The sequence below is a fragment of the Pipistrellus kuhlii genome, unplaced genomic scaffold (assembly GCF_014108245.1).
Source record: "Pipistrellus kuhlii isolate mPipKuh1 unplaced genomic scaffold, mPipKuh1.p scaffold_m20_p_15, whole genome shotgun sequence".
NCBI classification, from domain to species: Eukaryota; Metazoa; Chordata; class Mammalia; order Chiroptera; family Vespertilionidae; genus Pipistrellus; species Pipistrellus kuhlii.
In genome coordinates this window covers 27,702,017-27,716,315 of record NW_023425460.1, presented here as the reverse complement: position 1 = coordinate 27,716,315, position 14,299 = coordinate 27,702,017, and the positions used below count along the sequence as shown (strand labels likewise).

General features: G+C 42.4%; 1 protein-coding gene across 3 annotated transcripts in view; it reads right to left on the bottom strand.

Moving 5' to 3' along the window:
• Window positions 1-14,023, bottom strand: part of PLCE1 (phospholipase C epsilon 1) — a 267,939-nt gene extending 253,916 nt beyond the window's left edge. For 2 of the 3 annotated variants that reach the window (XM_036438599.2, XM_036438600.2), the window contains exon 1: window positions 13,781-14,022. The gene's annotated coding sequence lies outside the window, so the exon portion shown is untranslated. Of the gene's footprint in view, window positions 1-13,780 lie in introns of all 3 variants that reach the window. The other variant, XM_045581915.1, reaches the window with a different exon arrangement.
• Between the last annotated feature and the right edge of the window lie 276 nt (window positions 14,024-14,299).

Sequence of the window (14,299 nt, the reverse complement as noted above, 5' to 3'; positions counted from 1 at the left end):
AACCAACAAGTGTTGGTGAGGATGTAGAGAAAGGGAGACCCTCGTGCACTGTTGGTGGTAATACAGATTGGTGCAGAATCGGTAGAAAGCAATATAGTTACCTCAAAAAATTAAAAATGGAATTACCCCTGCATTGGCAATAAATAAATAAATAAATAAATAAATAAATATCTGAAGACCAGAATAAACTGGTGAATATAATAGAATCAGGGGCAAAGAACGGGAGTGGATTGATAATTATCAGGGGGAAAGGGGTGTGGGAGTGCAGAAAGAGACTGGATTAAAATCGTATAACCTATGGATGAGGACAATGGCGAGGGGTGGGAGGTAAGGGCAGAGGGTGGGGCAGGAACCTGGTGGAAGGGAGCAATGGGGGAGAGGGGAAGGAGAAACAATTATAATAATCTGAACAATAAAGATTTATTTAAAAAATAAATAAATAAAACGTAACTTACCTACGGGGGGGGAAAAAAAAAAGGAATTACCTTATGACCCAGCAATTCTGTTTCTGGGAATTATCTAAAGAAACCTGAAATGCTAATTTGAAAGACTATAAACACTCCTGTGTTCATTACAGTGCTATTTATAATAGCCAAGATTTGTAAGCAGCACAAGTGTCCATCACTAGGTGAGTGAATAAAAAAGCATTGGTACATTTACACAATGGGATACTATTCAATCATTTTTTTTTTTTAAAGGAAAAGAAAATTTTACCTTTTCCGACAGTATGGATGGACTTAGAGAGCATTACGCTAAAGAAATAAGCCAGCCAGAGAAAGATAAGTACCGTATGATTTCACTCATATGTGGAATCTAATGAGCAAACTGAACTAACAAGCAAAATAGAGACAGACTCATAGATACAGAGCAGGCTGAAAGTTTGAGGGGGTGGGAAGCTTGGAGGAGTGGAGGGATTCAGCAGAAAAGAGGAAGAACTCATGGACATGGACAACAGTGTGGCGACCACAAGGGTAGGGATGGGTGACAGTGGAAGAGGATATAGGGGGAATAAGTAATGATGAAAAATATATAGAAAGAGAGCATATTAAAAACTTAAGAGAAATCTTTCTGAATAAAAAAGAAGAAGAAAAGAAAATCTCAGGTATTTGTGCCCTGTCACTAAATGGACTGAAAGATCTGGAATGACAAATCCTGGGTATAAAATTAGAAATGCAGTTAACATCCTCTCTACAGAACCAACAATAATACTCAATTTCAAAGAGTGTAATAAAGCAGTAAGTCAGTAGCAGAGCATTTGTGTGAACTATTTAGTCCAAATGAACCTGAGTGCCTTCTTCAATACAACAGCAACCAATGTTCTGGGCGTTCTCCCAAGTTTCTCCCTGAGCCTCTGCAATGAATAGAGCCAGTCACAAGGTGAGCATTCGCTGCCTCTCCTTGTGCATTCTACTCCATTCTCTGGAATGCGCTGCCTTCAGTCCCAGCAGCCCTTGTTTCCAGAATTCAAGTTGAAAAGAAATGATCTTCAGAAAGGATAAAATGTTTTACTAGCAAAAACACCAAGTAGCTGCAATAGAAGCCTCTTTCCCGTGAGTCAAGTCACAGAGTTTTAACTAAACCTCTTCAACGTAATGTTGTTCAATTCTACAATTTACAAATGATCCTCACTCATGATGTTTGATACTACCCTTCCATATGAAATACTAAGAAAGGGGAGAGTGAATAACGTCTTGTTTCACAAATTACAGAAATTACTAGGTTCTCACCTGAATTATCATCTAGCTCAGGTAAACTCAGGTAAGCAGTAGCTATAGGGACTGCCATCAGCCAGTACAGTGTCTGACGTACAGGAGTCACTCAAAATGACTGCTGAATGTCTGCAAACTGAATAGATGAGAAAAGATTGGGGGGTGGTGGTGGTGGTGAGGAAACAAAATTGTAGCGGGGGGAAAACACAGGGAAACAGAATGAGGGACAACATGTAAGTAGCAAGAGTCTGAAGAACAACCAACAACCTCCCTATAACTTAGGCTCAGATTCTTCTCAAATTATCCAGATACCCACCCACATAGTAGCTAAATCTTTGAGTCAGTTTCTCAGTCTGATAGATTCTGGTTAAATGAAAACCTAAAGTATTTGCCATTTAATATTTTTAAGTCTTTTAACTGCTTTCTCTCTTCCCTTCCAAATGCCTTTCAAATAATTTTGATTTAACCTTTCATTCTAAACTAAGACTTGACACTGAATTTGACTACTATTAGGTTCTAAGGTAAGGATGTAGCCCGAGCTTTTGGTTTTGCTGCTCCATTTAACTTCCCATCACTTCCCACATGGGGTGTCAGGAATCCTCAAGGATAGTGCCTATCTCTCTAACAGAGTTCCAATCCTACCTTATGAGAACACAAAATATGAGAGTATCCTAGCTTAAGAGGGGGGAAAAAGGCATTCCATTTTCATTTCACAGGAAGAATAAACTTAGAGGCTACCCTGGATTAACACTAAAACTTCTTCCAAGAGCACATCTCCAAGTAACCAATCTATGGTGGGCACTTGATCCTCCTTACTCTCTCCACAGAAACAATGTCCCCAGCTCCTCATTAATCTGAAGCTGCCCCTGTCACTCTCAAGAAAGTGCAAGAGGCCCTAGCTGGTTTGGCTCAATAGATGCAGTGTCAGCCTGCAGACTGAAGGGTTCCAGGTCGATTCTGGTTAAGGGCACATGGGATTGTGGGCTCAATCCCCAGTAGTTGGGGCGCGCAGGAGGCAGCCGATCAATGATTCCCTCTCATCATTAATGTTTCTTATCTCTCTCTCCCTCTGCCTTTCTCTCTGAAATCAATAAAAATATCTTTAAAAGAAAGAAAGTGCAAGGGGTCTCTTGCAATTCAATCAATGCATAGTCACGAGCAGCAAGCTCATTTTAATACAAGCTTTTGAGGATCCCAACTAAAATAAAGCAATTTAAAAAAAAAAATCCAAAGTGAAATCTAAATGAGCTCTAGATTAATCTCTAATTTAAGGATATAACTTAATAAACTGCCACAGCAAGATTGCAAACATGCTTTAATGATAGGTTAAATATGAAAAAGCATATATCATATCAAATATTACTTTGTTAGCATTTGATAAAATTCAATTCCCTTTAATTTTTTAAAAAATCTATGAATATAAAACTACTTCTTCAAAGTTATTTAAACTATGTTTAGCCAATGTCATACTTACTACTAAATATGGAAAGCATGTCTATTAAATTTAGGAATAAATTAAAAAAGATATATTATCCTCATTCTTTGTTATAAATGTCCAGGAATTTCTTATTTAAAAGCAAAGTAGTCATTATTTGTGGACAATACAATTCTCTACCTAGAAAGTTCAGGAGTATCAGCTAAAACATTAAGTGGATTAAATTAGAAATAAAACATTTGTTTAAATGAGTAAGAACTATATGATTAATGTGAGTACTACCACAAAACTTAACTGAGATATATAAAAACAGTTGAGTAAATTAAGAAATATACCAGTATGAAAAGACTAAATTCTGTACACATATTAATTTTTTCCCAAATTATTACACAGACTCATTATAATCCCAAACAGAATTACAATGGAATTTTGATATTTTAACAAAATATTTCAAAATTTAATTTGCAAAAATAAGCAAGGAAAAATCTATAATAATAAAAGCATAATATGCAAATTGGCCTAACAGGCGAACAGTGGAACAATTGTCTGAACATCCTTCCAGATGACCTTCCAGATGAAGCTGGGACAGGCCTACTCCTGCATGAATCTTGTGAATAGGGCCTCTAGTAAAAAATATTAGAATAATTATAATGTGAGATAACTTGCTTTATGTGATATTAATATATATTATAGGATTAACACAACTAAAACATGTGATAGTCATTTAAGAATTTACAGATTGGTATCTTGGACCTAAAACTGACTTTAAAATATACAAAATGAGGTTAGAAATCATCTAGGATTATCCAATAAATATATAATTTAAGAAAATTATATAAGGAAATATACATATGGGGAAATAAATATATTATTAACAAAGATTAAGTATTTAGAAAACAAGTTAGGTCTTAAACTCGTGCACAAAAGCTGATTACAAAGGAAAAGCTTAATGTAACTAAAACTCTAAAAAGCTAAAAAATAAAGTTAATCACAGAAAAAAATTAAAGACTACAAGTTTAAAGGCCATGGAAATTAAGTTTTTCTGTACATTAAAAAACATGACAGGCCTGGCTGGTATTTCTCAGTTATTAGAGCATTATGTCTCACCTCCAAGAGTCTTGTGTTCAATTCCTAGTCAAAGGCAAATATTTGGGTTTCAGGTTCAATTCCTGGCTATGGTCAAGGCGGGTATTGGAGGCAACAAAACAATGTGTCTCTCCCACAATGATGTTTCTCTTTCCCCACACACTTTCACTCCCTTTAAAAATATCAGTGGAGAAAATATCCTCGGGTGAGAATTAATGAAAAAAAATGTGATAAGCATTTCAAAAATATTATATTTCATTACCATATTTTTGTTTTATTGTGAGAATAAATACAATTTACTTAATTATATTTAACAAAGTTAGCTGAAGAAGCAAGTTATAAAACATACAAACATGATCTCAATTTGGGAAAACACAAACAAATAAAAACTTGAGAAAGCCATGAACCAAATGTTAGTAATTACTATAGATGATATAATTGTGGGTGACTTTGAACTTTTTCTTTATTGTGCTTTTCTGTTTCCCAATTACACAACTTATATTACTTTGTAATCAGAAAAAAAAATGCTAGTTGAGAAAAACAGTATCCAAATACAAAGATAGGGAAAGGCTTGCAAAAATACATGATAAAGGTATGTTACAGTCTTAATCCATTCAAGAAATCTCTAAAAGAAGACAAATTCACAAAGAACACATCTAAATAATTAACTGAGAGAAAGCACTTAATATATGTACAATATATATTAACTTTTCATTTCTAGTAATCAAATGCAGTTAAACTATGAAATACCAAATTTTTCTTATAAAACTGGAAAAAATGAATAACAAAACAATCACACAAAACTGGTGGAAAGGCTGCTGTAGTACATTAGTAGAAGTGCAAATTGGTATAAACTTTTTGGAGAGTGTTTTGGTAGTGTGTATTAGGAGCCTTTAAAAAAAAACCTAGTAATTCCACTTCTAGGACACTGTGCTAAAGGAGAGTTAGAGATTTGGACAATGGAGAGTTATTTAAATAGAAAAACATCGGGAAATAAACAACTAAGCGCCCCAAAATAGAAAAAATCATAAACCCTCAATTAGATAAGAACCAGCCACTAAAATCAAGGTTGAGAAAGTTATTGGCATGGGAACATCTTAATGAGGACTGTTAAGTAAATAATTCAAGATTTATAATTGTGTATTATGTACCTACAGTATGATCTCAATTTTGTTTGAAGCAAACAAAAGTTCCAATTCTGCCACTCCCCAGCTAGGTAGCTTTGGTCAAAACATTGAGTTTCTCAGGAGACCAGTTCCTTTAACTTTATAATCAAGAGAGGCAAATTCGGATCCCCTCCCTTCTTTCTAGCCCTCAACTTCATTATTGGATGTCGTAGCATACAATAAAAAAGTAATAAACAGATGTGTGCCTGCATTAATAATGAAGGGATAGAATTTTAGTTGTTAAAATTATTTTGGAATTAAAGATTCTTTTTTCCTTTAAACTAATATCTCTTAAATAGCGACGTATTTTATACCTGGCTGTTCAGACAGTGTTAATTCATTAGAAATACGCAGATGGCTAGAAATAATCACACTCTCTGATCCTCTGTAACTAATACGATCGGGGGTTGCCTGCTTGAGTCAGGAACACACTTCACCTGTTGACAGCCATCCCATGACTTGGCGGTGAGACCTGGCCCATTCTCAGTCAGCACGGGGCAATCTAAAACTGAGATCCTGGCAATGTCAAGGGAGAACCTGCAAGGCTGTCTGGCTACTATGTGGCATGGATGACTCAGGAAAGTCACTTGCTAGAGTTCTTCTTGCAAATTTATATAGCTTCTTTGCATACAGCCCAAGAAGTTCTGGCCTTCCTCTGTTACATTTATTTAATTGGGCATATTTCTTCCACAACTGTCTTAAACTTTACCAATCCCTCCCACTTTGCATTTTTTAAACCATGCCAGAGGCATAATAAGAATAATAAAAAAAAAACTCGGGCACAGTAAACCCCATGAAGTTAGAAACTAATTAGCATGCCGTAGCAGAGACGTGAATCTGAATGGCTCAGACCCCAGCAGTTAACAAAACTGCAGACCAAGTGAGTCTCATGCTCTGCCTTGACATCCAAATGCATTCTGCCTTTGGGAAGGAAAAAAAAAAGAAATACAATTTCTTGCCAAGATACTTAACTTTCGTGAATTTTATCCACCTCTCTGAGATTGACAAAACAGGCTATTATAGAGTGCTTCAGTTCTTCCAGGCAAACATTTTATAGATGAAAATATGTTCATCAATGATATCTGAGTTTGTGTTATTAATAATAACAAATGAATTGAAACTTCCTTTAGAAATGACAGTAACTTGAATCAACTCCAGTGATATCCAAATTAAACTGTGTTATATGATATTTTACTCCCAGATGTGTAGTATGTACTTAGTCACATGTGTTTTTTCCAATGATTTTTTTTCCATTCCCTGGATTTTCCATAGTCAGTGATATTGTATAGTTCAAACCTAAAATGAAGTTATCAAAACAGAGTCTCTCCTTGCTTCTGCCTCTTCCTTAATTCTGAATAAATACACAGCCTTATCTTTTTGTTGTTGTTGTTGTTATTATAATGTATCTATTCCTTCAAAGCCATAGAAATGCATAAATGCTCACCAGGATTGTTATAGCGCTGGATTTGTGTGTACACAACAAGCCTCTCTGAAGATCTTCCAGTATTTTTTATAAATGGAGCACATTTCATGGGGGCCATTACACAGCAAATAACACCACAGAGCCGGCAGCAATACCGCCACTAAGTAGATAATGGCACAGTTTGACCAACAACCCTGTTTATGTTTTGTTTTGTGTTCTTTTCTTAAACGGTAAGGATAGAGGGGGAAGGATTCAAAAGCTTTAAGTTTGAATTCCAGACCAAATGTCTTAGAGAAGGAACAGAGAGAAGACTGGCGTTTCACTCAGCTCCTCCATCCAGCCCCTATCAGCTGGCAGGCAAGGGAGGGAAAAAGAAAAGTCCTATAGATCCTGAAAGCAGAAGGGACCACGCATCCTGGCAGAAGGCGGTGAGACCTCAGGGAGGCCTTCTGGGTAAAGGCTGATGTACCTTGAAGTCACCTGTGGGCAGGGACAATGGGCATTTCAGTGGCACCAGGCAAAGAGAGGAATAATGGAAGTCAGACCCCCAGCTTCAGCACCAAAGAGCAGAGCCCTGTGAAGAGAAGAGGCTAGATTCTTCTTCTGCCATTTCGTTGGGAGATTCGGTAATAAAAATGGTCATAAGAGCTACTGTTTGCTGAATTCTTACGGTGTATCACTGTTCTAAGCCCTTTACATGAATTATCTCATTTATTAAGTAGGTACTACTATTACCCCTGTCTTTAGGTAGATGAGGAAGTTTAGGCCCAACAGGCCAAGCATTTTGCACAAGGTCACACAGAGTGTATATAAATAGTGGCGCCAGGATGTAAACAAATTTAAGCAACTGGGCTCCAGATCTCAAATTTATGAAATGCAATTATAGAAAATACAGTTATATTTCTTTCTTTAAATATGTTTTTATTGATTTCAGAGAGGAAGGGAGAGGGAGAGAAAGAGAGAGAGAATCATCAATGATGACAGAATCACTGATTGGCTGCCTCCTGCACACCCCATACTGAAGATTGAGCCTATAACACAGGCATGTGCCCGATTGAGTCCAAAACCTGTACATGTGCCCTGACCAGGAATCAAACCGTGACCTGCTGCTTCATAGGTCGACGCTCAACCACTGAGCCACACCAACGGGGCCAGTTATATTTCTTGCACATCCAAGTCTTTGGGCTATAGTTGTCATACAGATAGTGCCTTGACTTAAGTTTAGTTCTTTTCAAACTCCTGTTTTTTGTCTCTCTAGCGTTAGAACCTGGTTCATGTAAATCTAAGGCAGAACTTAAATATGTAAAGTGAGTAAGAGCAGGACTGCTCAGTAGAAGCAGGGTGAAGGGCTGAGAGCCCCATCTCCCACCTACTCCCCCATGCAGTAGAGGCCTCAAACCCTCCTGGAAAACAATTTGAAAACCCCCTCATCCAAATCACTATCTCTCGGAATTATGCGTTTGAGAAACAAAAGAAACACAACTAGAAAACCAACAGCCAGCTAAACCAAAGGAAAAAGGCAAAAAGAACCTCCCCCCGCCCCGCCCCCGCCCCACAGTAATTAGAGGTGCCTCACAATCTGGACCCTGACACGAACCATCTCAAGTTTGAGTATATGAGGGGCCCGAGGAGGTGGAATTCAGGGCTGGAGCAGAGAGTCAGGAATGAGGCAAATCCAATAAACAGGCAGAGGGGGGAAGCAGAGCCAACAGGGCACCGGGGCCAGCGGCCTGTGGTGAGGGAGGGAGGTTGTGGTAGGAGCAGAGGTGGGAGAGTGAGCGGGAGGCCAGCACAGAACTGCTGCTCCCGGAGCCAGCCTCCTGGGCTTCAGGCTGTCCACACGTATTATATGAAATAGAAATAGCAAAAGCTTACCAAGTACTTCAATAACCAGGTTTTTTATTTTTGGGGGGGAGGGGGGAACGGGGACGTGGAGGGAGGATATCACCTTCCTTCTTGCGGATACAAATACTGCTTTTTCCTTACATAGAGTAACATACCATTCGGCATCTGATACTGTCAGATTTAACAGACAGAAATGCCTGCCATTGCAAGGAGTGTGGGAAACAGTGAAGAGTGCCAAACGGCTGGGATTTACATCCCAGCTCTACCCTGTATGTACTAGCTGTGCAACCTGGGACAAGTTACTTAACCTGTTGGCGCCTCAGTTTCCTCTTCTGTGATATGTGAGGATGACAGGTTAACACACATAGAGTTCTTAGAAGAGTACCTAGCAAAGTTCACACAAAATGCCGCCTATTATTGTTCTCTTATTTTGCTAGTTTTCCTTTCACTCCTGATCATTTTCTTTTTTCTCTTCCACACTGTATTAGCTTCCTCTTGCTGCTGTGACAAACTGCCACAAGCTCAGTGGCCTAAACCATACAAACTTATCTTAGAGTCCTGGAGGTCAGAAGTCTGAAATGGGTTGGCAGGGCTGCATTCCTTCTGGGGGCTCTAAGGAAGAATTTGTTTTCTTGCCTTTTCCAGCTTCTAGAAGTAGCCTATATTCCTTGGCTACTTCCTCATTCATTACCCCTACCTCCTATTAGGGACTCTGACCCTCTTGCCTCGCTTTTTGTTGTTATTTTTAAAAATATATATATCTATACATATGTGTGTATATACATATATATACACTAGTATGTACACGTATATATATATACACATATATATTATGTATATATCACACATATATTTTATATATATATATATATATATATATATATATATATATTGATTTCAGAGAGGAAGGGAGAGGGAGAGATAGAAACATCAATTATGGGAGAGAATCATGGATCGGCTGCCTTCTGCATGCTCCCCCCCCATCCCTCTGGGGATCAAGACCACAACCCAGGCATGTGCTCTGACCAGGAATCCAACCGTGACTTCCTGGTTCATAGGTCGACATTCAACCACTGAGCCACGCCAGCCAGGCCTCTTGCCTCCCTTTTATAAGGAACCTCTTGAATAGAATGGGCCCACTCAGATAATCCAGGGTAATCTCCTCATCTCAAAGTTTAAATCACATCTGCAAGTCCTTTTTGTCGCATAAAGTAGCATATTTACAGGTTTCGGGGAATTAAGATTTAGACACCTTAGGGAGGTCACTGGCATTATTCTGTCTACCATGCTTGTCTTTCCAAAGCCTAAAGTTACAAGACTGACAACATTTAGGTAAGCCCAGAGGGAAGAAACCAACAATATTTAGGAGCTAACTTTTGGGGCACTATGCAAAGTGCTATAGGTGAATTATCTTACTTGGGTCTCATTATAACCACCTAAAATTACTATTTTTTCAGAAAGATTAATTGCTTGCCTAAGGCTGAACAGCTAGTAGGTGGCAAACCCAGGTAAATTTGATTCTAGAATCTGTATGTGACCAATAGAATGCCTTGTTCCTATATCTTAAGCCATTGTATCGGGGGATGTCATGACCGCTAGTGGCCTTAGAGACTGGGCCACAAGAGGTACACATGCTCCCTGAATAGAGTGATGAAGGTCTTGCAGAGCCCATGCTAAAAGGTCCACACGGATGGCTGAGCATTCAGAACACTTTCTTATATTCAAAGGAGAAACCTTGGGGTTTCAAGAGTTGCTTCAAATGTAGGTTTGGACTAAAAAGCATTGAAGGGATCACGTAGGCCTGCCACTACTTGGGGAGGGAAAATGAAGAGTCCATTGCTGACCCAGCCCAGCCCCACAGTTCCAGTCAATCTCCCCAAAGAAAAGAGGAAAGGACCGTTTCTCCTAGAGAGACTTACAATTGAGTAAGGTTGATCCAATTCCTCCGAAAGCATTCCAGGAAGTCTCAGAACCCCGGTGAGCCACCAAAATGGCCCTACCCATAACCAAACCATCCCCTGCCTTCTACCCCACAACAGTTATGAGGATACAAATCCCCTGTGTGCTATGACTTTTATAACAAGGGCCCGTGGTTTCACCATTGCCCAATGTATAAGAACTGGTAGCCTCTTACCTACCAGTTCTTATACAGCGAATGGCTCAAAACCAACTGTGATTGGCATAGGTGGAAAGGGGCAAGCTGAACAATTGCTAAGCATTCCTATTTATAGTGGTCTAGCTATCCACAGCATTTCAAAACCTCAGCTGCTAAACAATTCAGCCATAGCTCTCTCTGAGACTTTCTAATCAGTGGTCAAGGAGATGAACTCTGGAGCCAGCCTGTTCTGACTCAATCCTGGCTCTGACACTTGCTTGCTGTGACTTCATGCAAGGTACTTAACCTTTTAGTCCCTCAGTTTTCCCATCTCCATACTTCCTTGTCTAAAATCGTACGTGGTTCTTTGTGGGGGTTTTTTGTTTTTTTGGTTTTTTTTTGGCTTTTGTAACAGTAAGACAGTACACAGGTCATTTGTTAGAAAACACTCTAGATGGGATCCACAGCAAACATATACATCCATTTCTGAAATAAAAATGTATAAATAGTTCTCACCAGGTGAGAAAAAAAAATCTTAAATTTAAATGTTAAAGGCTATGGGCTTGTGACTACCATACTGGACAGCAAAGCTAGAGAGGGTGGGAGTCCAATGTGGCCCACGTAAACTTATTGAAGCCACAACACAGACAAATTAAAGTGTTTAAGCCTGAAATCTGCACCCCGGGAGCAGAGAAGACCACTTGATGCTGAAGAATTTTCCTTTCTAGGCCCCAAGGCTGGCCCATAGCAATGAGTATCTTGTTTCTTTACCCACCCCCCCTCATATCTCCAACACTCCTCCAGGAAGCATATAACTGGGCTATCTGCTTCCCTAAGCCCCCATCAAGACCTCCCAGCCCTTCTACAGGGGTAGCATGCCCCCAATTACTTGTCTTCCCTCTCTTCAACCAAATTCCCACTTGCTCAACACCAGGATCTTAACCAAATGTCAGAAGGAAAGCAACTTGACCAAACAAATTCACACTCAAATTCAAAAGCAGGCTTTTCCCCTGCTTCCCCTTCTAAAACCTAGAAGCTCTAAATTGTTGGCTCCCCGGGAATCCCCCTTCCCTGGGGAAGAGAAAAAGAGCCCCCAACTAAAGCCCCCCAGTTGTCCTACATCAGCTGCTTACCAGCCAGGTGCGTGGAAGGCAAAGATTGCCAACATACACACATGCAGAGCAGCCTCGCTCTGTGCAAAATCAGCTTCTTGCCCAGGTATGGGAAACGCTCTCTCCTCTCCGCTCTAGAAAACATCGTGCACAATTCTTTCCAATGTTCCTTTGTAGGTAACAAATGGCACATCAAATGAATTTTTTGAAGTGTACAGCCAAAAGCCAGAGAAGGCTGTCATTAACAACAGTTGTAAACAGGTAAAGAAAACCAACCGCCTTCATTGGAATCTAGCTTCACCACAACCCACCGGAGCACAGAATTTTTAATGACACAGGTCAAGCTTGGAGCGCATCCAAGGAGCTAATGTTACTAGAAAGATTGGAAGAACATCCCTCCAGCTCAAGCTCACCTCTTATTTGGTCCCAAGGCATGGGCCAAAGATTATTATTATGCATGGCTGCTGGGTATATGGAAATTTTTTCCCCGGTGGGACTGTAGGTGGAGGACAATGAGAAGGGTAAATATTATGCTTTTCTCTCAATCCCTTTGATTATATTATCTCCTTCTCCAAAGTAGAGATTTGTGTTTAAGAACCGAAGTCTTAACATTTCATACCAGCCCATGATTATTTCTAGAGGGCCTTCTAGGTGCAAGCCTTAAGCCAAAAAAGCCACCGTTAATGGCCTTCAGTAGGGGAAAAATGAGACGTCTACATAACTCTCAAAGAAGGCAGAGAGGAGAATGGCTGGGAAGGTAAAATGCTGCACAAGTCAGAGCAGGGGAAGGCTGGCTATTCCGGGCTGAGGTATGAGGGAAGGCGTCACCGCAGCAATAACTCGGTTTGAAGGCTGGTGAAATGGGGCAGGAAGGGCATTTGGGAAAAAGGAAAAGATATTCTAGATGACAACATCGGGTATTCTTCTAAAAGTATTTGCCAAGACATGGCTGCACCTAGCATCCAGAGACAACCCACCTCCCTTTTTCCCCCCAATGACAACCGGGCCCTTACAGGTGTCTATAGAGTCCCCTGCACCCCCCTCCCAAGACAGGCTCTCAAAAATCCTCCTAGGTGGGGTCCAGCATTCTGGGCCTCAGCTGTGGCAGTAGCTCCACCCGAACCCGGAGAAAACACACTAATCCTGAAGGGATCTAAATGGCCTGCGGGCAAATCTTGGAAAGGCAGTTAAAGTACGCACTGCACCGAGTGCAAAAGAAATTTCTCCGATGAATGCTCCTTAACATCTATGCGGGGAGCTCCCTAATTTTAAATGACTGGTACATCTTGACATGATGAATCTCTCTTACACTGAATAATTGGTTGCATCCGTTGAATCAAGTGTCTCCTGTCTTACACACACCAGGCAAGGGGTTCATAAGCTCCCCGCACGTTGACACTGTGCCTTTGCCATTAGCCACCACAGAGGAGGACGTCTAAGTTATTAAAGGACTTGAGGGGGGAAAATAAAAAGACTTAGCCATCCTCGTAGCCACCCGTAAAAGTGAGCTCACGTCCAATAGTGTGTGTCCTAGGACGTGCTGCGGATCCGTCCCTCCAGGAACAGCCTCTGGGGCACGTTCCCAGAAACACCGGCGCAAAAAAGATTCCTTACACGTTCCTCCTCCTCCGGCCACCACGGCGCGCACGGCGCGGAGCGGGGATCAAACTTCTGAAGGAGAGAAGGAGGCGGCTCCCAGGGAGCGGACCGGCCTGCGTTCCCGGGGTCCGGGCCTCAGAGCCCGGGTCAGGGGTCAGGGGTCAGGGGTCTCGGGGCTAGGGGATGTCACGCTTCCGCCAGGTGAGCAGCGCCGAGCCCGGAGGCCGCCCGCGACCTCCTCCCCCGGGTGAGAGACGGAAGCCCTGTCCCCTCCGCAAGCCCCGGGCACCGCGCTCGGTCCGGTCCTCACCTTTCCTCTCCGGCCCGTCCCGCCGCCGGAGTCTCCGAGGGCAGCCAAGCGCCCGCGTGTCGCTACCGGGTCCCGCTACCGTGTGTGGCGGCGGCGGCGGCGGCCAGCAGCGCGCGGGGACCAGGCAAGTGCCCGGGAGGCAGCGCCAGGGCGCGCGGCCGCCGCTCCCGCCCGCGAGCCCGCAGGGTCCGGCCGGCCCGCGCCGCGTGCGCCCCCACCCGCCACGCCCCGCCCCGCGCCGGGTCCGGCTCCCGCTCCCGCTCCGCGCCCGCCGATCGGCGCGCTGCCCGGACAGACGGCGGCGCGGGCGGCAGGGGGCCCCCGCCCTGGGCCGGGCTTTCCCAGAACTCGCCCGCCCCGGTGAGAGGCCGCGAGCGCCGCTGCGGGCAGCCGGGCGGCCAGGGGAGCGGCCTCGGGCGGACCCGCCCCTCGCCCCGGGCCAAGCGGAGGAGCCGGAGTGCGAGGGGCGGGCCCGCGGCCCCCATCCCGCCGGGCCTCGGCTGCGCGACCCCCACCGGG